This window comes from Sardina pilchardus, chromosome 8, assembly GCF_963854185.1.
Source record: "Sardina pilchardus chromosome 8, fSarPil1.1, whole genome shotgun sequence".
In the NCBI taxonomy this organism is placed as follows: domain Eukaryota; kingdom Metazoa; phylum Chordata; class Actinopteri; order Clupeiformes; family Clupeidae; genus Sardina; species Sardina pilchardus.
The window spans coordinates 26,694,674-26,699,673 of NC_085001.1; the positions used below are offsets into that span (position 1 = coordinate 26,694,674).

The 5,000-nt window shown below is 50.0% G+C and overlaps 20 non-coding genes across 20 annotated transcripts; all 20 read left to right on the forward strand.

Moving 5' to 3' along the window:
* The first annotated feature begins 70 nt into the window (after positions 1–70).
* On the forward strand, positions 71–142 carry trnap-ugg (transfer RNA proline (anticodon UGG)). Its single transcript has one exon. It is a non-coding gene; the product is annotated as a tRNA-Pro (tRNA).
* Positions 143–254: 112 nt separating this feature from the next.
* Positions 255–326, forward strand: trnap-ugg (transfer RNA proline (anticodon UGG)). The gene has a single exon. It is a non-coding gene; the product is annotated as a tRNA-Pro (tRNA).
* A 107-nt stretch (positions 327–433) lies between these two features.
* Positions 434–505, forward strand: trnas-aga (transfer RNA serine (anticodon AGA)). The gene has a single exon. It is a non-coding gene; the product is annotated as a tRNA-Ser (tRNA).
* Positions 506–928: 423 nt separating this feature from the next.
* Positions 929–1,000, forward strand: trnap-cgg (transfer RNA proline (anticodon CGG)). Its single transcript has one exon. It is a non-coding gene; the product is annotated as a tRNA-Pro (tRNA).
* A 175-nt stretch (positions 1,001–1,175) lies between these two features.
* On the forward strand, positions 1,176–1,247 carry trnap-ugg (transfer RNA proline (anticodon UGG)). Its single transcript has one exon. It is a non-coding gene; the product is annotated as a tRNA-Pro (tRNA).
* A 112-nt stretch (positions 1,248–1,359) lies between these two features.
* Positions 1,360–1,431, forward strand: trnap-ugg (transfer RNA proline (anticodon UGG)). Its single transcript has one exon. It is a non-coding gene; the product is annotated as a tRNA-Pro (tRNA).
* A 107-nt stretch (positions 1,432–1,538) lies between these two features.
* On the forward strand, positions 1,539–1,610 carry trnap-agg (transfer RNA proline (anticodon AGG)). The gene has a single exon. It is a non-coding gene; the product is annotated as a tRNA-Pro (tRNA).
* Positions 1,611–1,771: 161 nt separating this feature from the next.
* On the forward strand, positions 1,772–1,843 carry trnap-agg (transfer RNA proline (anticodon AGG)). The gene has a single exon. It is a non-coding gene; the product is annotated as a tRNA-Pro (tRNA).
* Positions 1,844–2,033: 190 nt separating this feature from the next.
* Positions 2,034–2,105, forward strand: trnap-cgg (transfer RNA proline (anticodon CGG)). Its single transcript has one exon. It is a non-coding gene; the product is annotated as a tRNA-Pro (tRNA).
* Positions 2,106–2,464: 359 nt separating this feature from the next.
* Positions 2,465–2,536, forward strand: trnap-ugg (transfer RNA proline (anticodon UGG)). Its single transcript has one exon. It is a non-coding gene; the product is annotated as a tRNA-Pro (tRNA).
* Positions 2,537–2,643: 107 nt separating this feature from the next.
* Positions 2,644–2,715, forward strand: trnap-agg (transfer RNA proline (anticodon AGG)). Its single transcript has one exon. It is a non-coding gene; the product is annotated as a tRNA-Pro (tRNA).
* Positions 2,716–2,876: 161 nt separating this feature from the next.
* trnap-agg (transfer RNA proline (anticodon AGG)) lies at positions 2,877–2,948 on the forward strand. The gene has a single exon. It is a non-coding gene; the product is annotated as a tRNA-Pro (tRNA).
* Positions 2,949–3,138: 190 nt separating this feature from the next.
* On the forward strand, positions 3,139–3,210 carry trnap-cgg (transfer RNA proline (anticodon CGG)). Its single transcript has one exon. It is a non-coding gene; the product is annotated as a tRNA-Pro (tRNA).
* Positions 3,211–3,385: 175 nt separating this feature from the next.
* trnap-ugg (transfer RNA proline (anticodon UGG)) lies at positions 3,386–3,457 on the forward strand. The gene has a single exon. It is a non-coding gene; the product is annotated as a tRNA-Pro (tRNA).
* Positions 3,458–3,569: 112 nt separating this feature from the next.
* On the forward strand, positions 3,570–3,641 carry trnap-ugg (transfer RNA proline (anticodon UGG)). The gene has a single exon. It is a non-coding gene; the product is annotated as a tRNA-Pro (tRNA).
* A 107-nt stretch (positions 3,642–3,748) lies between these two features.
* On the forward strand, positions 3,749–3,820 carry trnap-agg (transfer RNA proline (anticodon AGG)). Its single transcript has one exon. It is a non-coding gene; the product is annotated as a tRNA-Pro (tRNA).
* Positions 3,821–3,981: 161 nt separating this feature from the next.
* On the forward strand, positions 3,982–4,053 carry trnap-agg (transfer RNA proline (anticodon AGG)). The gene has a single exon. It is a non-coding gene; the product is annotated as a tRNA-Pro (tRNA).
* A 190-nt stretch (positions 4,054–4,243) lies between these two features.
* trnap-cgg (transfer RNA proline (anticodon CGG)) lies at positions 4,244–4,315 on the forward strand. Its single transcript has one exon. It is a non-coding gene; the product is annotated as a tRNA-Pro (tRNA).
* Positions 4,316–4,490: 175 nt separating this feature from the next.
* On the forward strand, positions 4,491–4,562 carry trnap-ugg (transfer RNA proline (anticodon UGG)). The gene has a single exon. It is a non-coding gene; the product is annotated as a tRNA-Pro (tRNA).
* A 291-nt stretch (positions 4,563–4,853) lies between these two features.
* On the forward strand, positions 4,854–4,925 carry trnas-aga (transfer RNA serine (anticodon AGA)). The gene has a single exon. It is a non-coding gene; the product is annotated as a tRNA-Ser (tRNA).
* The last annotated feature ends 75 nt before the right edge of the window (positions 4,926–5,000 follow it).

Consider the following 5,000-nt stretch of genomic DNA (forward strand, 5'->3'; position numbering starts at 1 on the left):
GGAAAACTTTTTTGACTTACTCAGGAATGCAAGGGGTCCACACAAAATAAAACCCATTGCAGCACTCAGCGGCTCGTTGGTCTAGGGGTATGATTCTCGCTTTGGGTGCGAGAGGTCCCGGGTTCAAATCCCGGACGAGCCCGTTTGTGCTTTCTCCCCAATTTATTGTGGGCCTCACCGCCAAACGCTTGTGTCCTGTAGAGAATTAGCCTCGGTTGGATGTTCCTTTTCACCCCACAAAACTGTTCAATTGCGGCTCGTTGGTCTAGGGGTATGATTCTCGCTTTGGGTGCGAGAGGTCCCGGGTTCAAATCCCGGACGAGCCCGTAAGCTACACAGGTAAACTCTTTTGAAATGTGTCCTTTTTCAAGTCCCGTCAGTGGTGGAGAAAATTGCACGGTTTTTTTTTTCAGCTGAAGTCACACTCTGTCGGGGCTCGTTGGTCTAGGGGTATGATTCTCGCTTAGAGTGCTAGAGGTCCTGGGTTCAAATCCCGGACGAGCCCGTCGCCAAGCAAGCTTTTGTCAGTATCATGAGATTGTGTGAGCACTGTCTCACCTTTGATGTACAGCATAGCTTAGCTGCAGCTCAACACCACCACAGCTACCTTTCCTTTCAGCTAAATATTGATGCACAAGATGCTCGACATAAGCATTTGAGCAAGCTGGCTCGTTGGTCTAGGGGTTTGATTCTCGCTTAGGGTGCGAGAGGTCCGGGGTTCAAATCCCGGACGAGCCCTTTATTCTGTGAAACTCTGCATCGTTTGGTTCTACCGGCCACCGGTCAACTGCTGCACTTAGTTACCCAGGACTTACTTTCGGAAATGTTGATGCACAGTGGAACGCAGCTGAAATGACCGTCTTTTCTGCAGACCACTCTAAAACGTTGGTGTGAGGAAAGGCGCTGAATAAATGGCATCCTTGGCCCAGGCTCGTTGGTCTAGGGGTATGATTCTCGCTTCGGGTGCGAGAGGTCCCGGGTTCAACTCCCGGACGAGCCCTTCTTTCACAAAGAAATGCCAGACTTTACAGAAAAAAATCCACTCTAACGAAATAAACGACGACCACCCTCTGTTGTTAGCCATTGCAGGAAAAGAGCCCATTCTGGAAAACTTTTTTGACTTACTCAGGAATGCAAGGGGTCCACACAAAATAAAACCCATTGCAGCACTCAGCGGCTCGTTGGTCTAGGGGTATGATTCTCGCTTTGGGTGCGAGAGGTCCCGGGTTCAAATCCCGGACGAGCCCGTTTGTGCTTTCTCCCCAATTTATTGTGGGCCTCACCGCCAAACGCTTGTGTCCTGTAGAGAATTAGCCTCGGTTGGATGTTCCTTTTCACCCCACAAAACTGTTCAATTGCGGCTCGTTGGTCTAGGGGTATGATTCTCGCTTTGGGTGCGAGAGGTCCTGGGTTCAAATCCCGGACGAGCCTGTAAGCTAGACAGGTAAAGTCTTTTGAAATGTGTCCTTTTTCAAGTCCCGTCAGTGGTGGAGAAAATTGCACGGTTTTTTTTTTCAGCTGAAGTCACACTCTGTCGGGGCTCGTTGGTCTAGGGGTATGATTCTCGCTTAGGGTGCGAGAGGTCCCGGGTTCAAATCCCGGACGAGCCCGTCGCCAAGCAAGCTTTTGTCAGTATCATGAGATTGTGTGAGCACTGTCTCACCTTTGATGTTCAGCATAGCTTAGCTGCAGCTCAACACCACCACAGCTACCTTTCCTTTCAGCTAAATATTGATGCACAAGACGCTCGACATAAGCATTTGAGCAAGCTGGCTCGTTGGTCTAGGGGTATGATTCTCGCTTAGGGTGCGAGAGGTCCCGGGTTCAAATCCCGGACGAGCCCTTTATTCTGTGAAACTCTGCATCGTTTGGTTCTACCGGCCACCGGTCAACTGCTGCACTTAGTTACCCAGGACTTACTTTCGGAAATGTTGATGCACAGTGGAACGCAGCTGAAATGACCGTCTTTTCTGCAGACCACTCTAAAACGTTGGTGTGAGGAAAGGCGCTGAATAAATGGCATCCTTGGCCCAGGCTCGTTGGTCTAGGGGTATGATTCTCGCTTCGGGTGCGAGAGGTCCCGGGTTCAACTCCCGGACGAGCCCTTCTTTCACAAAGAAATGCCAGACTTTACAGAAAAAAATCCACTCTAACGAAATAAACGACGACCACCCTCTGTTGTTAGCCATTGCAGGAAAATAGCCCATTCTGGAAAACTTTTTTGACTTACTCAGGAATGCAAGGGGTCCACACAAAATAAAACCCATTGCAGCACTCAGCGGCTCGTTGGTCTAGGGGTATGATTCTTGCTTTGGGTGCGAGAGGTCCCGGGTTCAAATCCCGGACGAGCCCGTTTGTGCTTTCTCCCCAATTTATTGTGGGCCTCACCGCCAAACGCTTGTGTCCTGTAGAGAATTAGCCTCGGTTGGATGTTCCTTTTCACCCCACAAAACTGTTCAATTGCGGCTCGTTGGTCTAGGGGTATGATTCTCGCTTTGGGTGCGAGAGGTCCCGGGTTCAAATCCCGGACGAGCCCGTAAGCTAGACAGGTAAACTCTTTTGAAATGTGTCCTTTTTCAAGTCCCGTCAGTGGTGGAGAAAATTGCACGGTTTTTTTTTTCAGCTGAAGTCACACTCTGTCGGGGCTCGTTGGTCTAGGGGTATGATTCTCGCTTAGGGTGCGAGAGGTCCCGGGTTCAAATCCCGGACGAGCCCGTCGCCAAGCAAGCTTTTGTCAGTATCATGAGATTGTGTGAGCACTGTCTCACCTTTGATGTACAGCATAGCTTAGCTGCAGCTCAACACCACCACAGCTACCTTTCCTTTCAGCTAAATATTGATGCACAAGATGCTCGACATAAGCATTTGAGCAAGCTGGCTCGTTGGTCTAGGGGTATGATTCTCGCTTAGGGTGCGAGAGGTCCCGGGTTCAAATCCCGGACGAGCCCTTTATTCTGTGAAACTCTGCATCGTTTGGTTCTACCGGCCACCGGTCAACTGCTGCACTTAGTTACCCAGGACTTACTTTCGGAAATGTTGATGCACAGTGGAACGCAGCTGAAATGACCGTATTTTCTGCAGACCACTCTAAAACGTTGGTGTGAGGAAAGGCGCTGAATAAATGGCATCCTTGGCCCAGGCTCGTTGGTCTAGGGGTATGATTCTCGCTTCGGGTGCGAGAGGTCCCGGGTTCAACTCCCGGACGAGCCCTTCTTTCACAAAGAAATGCCAGACTTTACAGAAAAAAATCCACTCTAACGAAATAAACGACGACCACCCTCTGTTGTTAGCCATTGCAGGAAAAGAGCCCATTCTGGAAAACTTTTTTGACTTACTCAGGAATGCAAGGGGTCCACACAAAATAAAACCCATTGCAGCACTCAGCGGCTCGTTGGTCTAGGGGTATGATTCTCGCTTTGGGTGCGAGAGGTCCCGGGTTCAAATCCCGGACGAGCCCGTTTGTGCTTTCTCCCCAATTTATTGTGGGCCTCACCGCCAAACGCTTGTGTCCTGTAGAGAATTAGCCTCGGTTGGATGTTCCTTTTCACCCCACAAAACTGTTCAATTGCGGCTCGTTGGTCTAGGGGTATGATTCTCGCTTTGGGTGCGAGAGGTCCCGGGTTCAAATCCCGGACGAGCCCGTAAGCTAGACAGGTAAACTCTTTTGAAATGTGTCCTTTTTCAAGTCCCGTCAGTGGTGGAGAAAATTGCACGGTTTTTTTTTTCAGCTGAAGTCACACTCTGTCGGGGCTCGTTGGTCTAGGGGTATGATTCTCGCTTAGGGTGCGAGAGGTCCCGGGTTCAAATCCCGGACGAGCCCGTCGCCAAGCAAGCTTTTGTCAGTATCATGAGATTGTGTGAGCACTGTCTCACCTTTGATGTACAGCATAGCTTAGCTGCAGCTCAACACCACCACAGCTACCTTTCCTTTCAGCTAAATATTGATGCACAAGATGCTCGACATAAGCATTTGAGCAAGCTGGCTCGTTGGTCTAGGGGTATGATTCTCGCTTAGGGTGCGAGAGGTCCCGGGTTCAAATCCCGGACGAGCCCTTTATTCTGTGAAACTCTGCATCGTTTGGTTCTACCGGCCACCGGTCAACTGCTGCACTTAGTTACCCAGGACTTACTTTCGGAAATGTTGATGCACAGTGGAACGCAGCTGAAATGACCGTATTTTCTGCAGACCACTCTAAAACGTTGGTGTGAGGAAAGGCGCTGAATAAATGGCATCCTTGGCCCAGGCTCGTTGGTCTAGGGGTATGATTCTCGCTTCGGGTGCGAGAGGTCCCGGGTTCAACTCCCGGACGAGCCCTTCTTTCACAAAGAAATGCCAGACTTTACAGAAAAAAATCCACTCTAACGAAATAAACGACGACCACCCTCTGTTGTTAGCCATTGCAGGAAAAGAGCCCATTCTGGAAAACTTTTTTGACTTACTCAGGAATGCAAGGGGTCCACACAAAATAAAACCCATTGCAGCACTCAGCGGCTCGTTGGTCTAGGGGTATGATTCTCGCTTTGGGTGCGAGAGGTCCCGGGTTCAAATCCCGGACGAGCCCGTTTGTGCTTTCTCCCCAATTTATTGTGGGCCTCACCGCCAAACGCTTGTGTCCTGTAGAGAATTAGCCTCGGTTGGATGTTCCTTTTCACCCCACAAAACTGTTCAATTGCGGCTCGTTGGTCTAGGGGTTTGATTCTCGCTTTGGGTGCGAGAGGTCCCGGGTTCAAATCCCGGACGAGCCCGTAAGCTACACAGGTAAACTCTTTTGAAATGTGTCCTTTTTCAAGTCCCGTCAGTGGTGGAGAAAATTGCACGGTTTTTTTTTTCAGCTGAAGTCACACTCTGTCGGGGCTCGTTGGTCTAGGGGTATGATTCTCGCTTAGAGTGCTAGAGGTCCTGGGTTCAAATCCCGGACGAGCCCGTCGCCAAGCAAGCTTTTGTCAGTATCATGAGATTGTGTGAGCACTGTCTCACCTTTGATGTACAGCATAGCTTA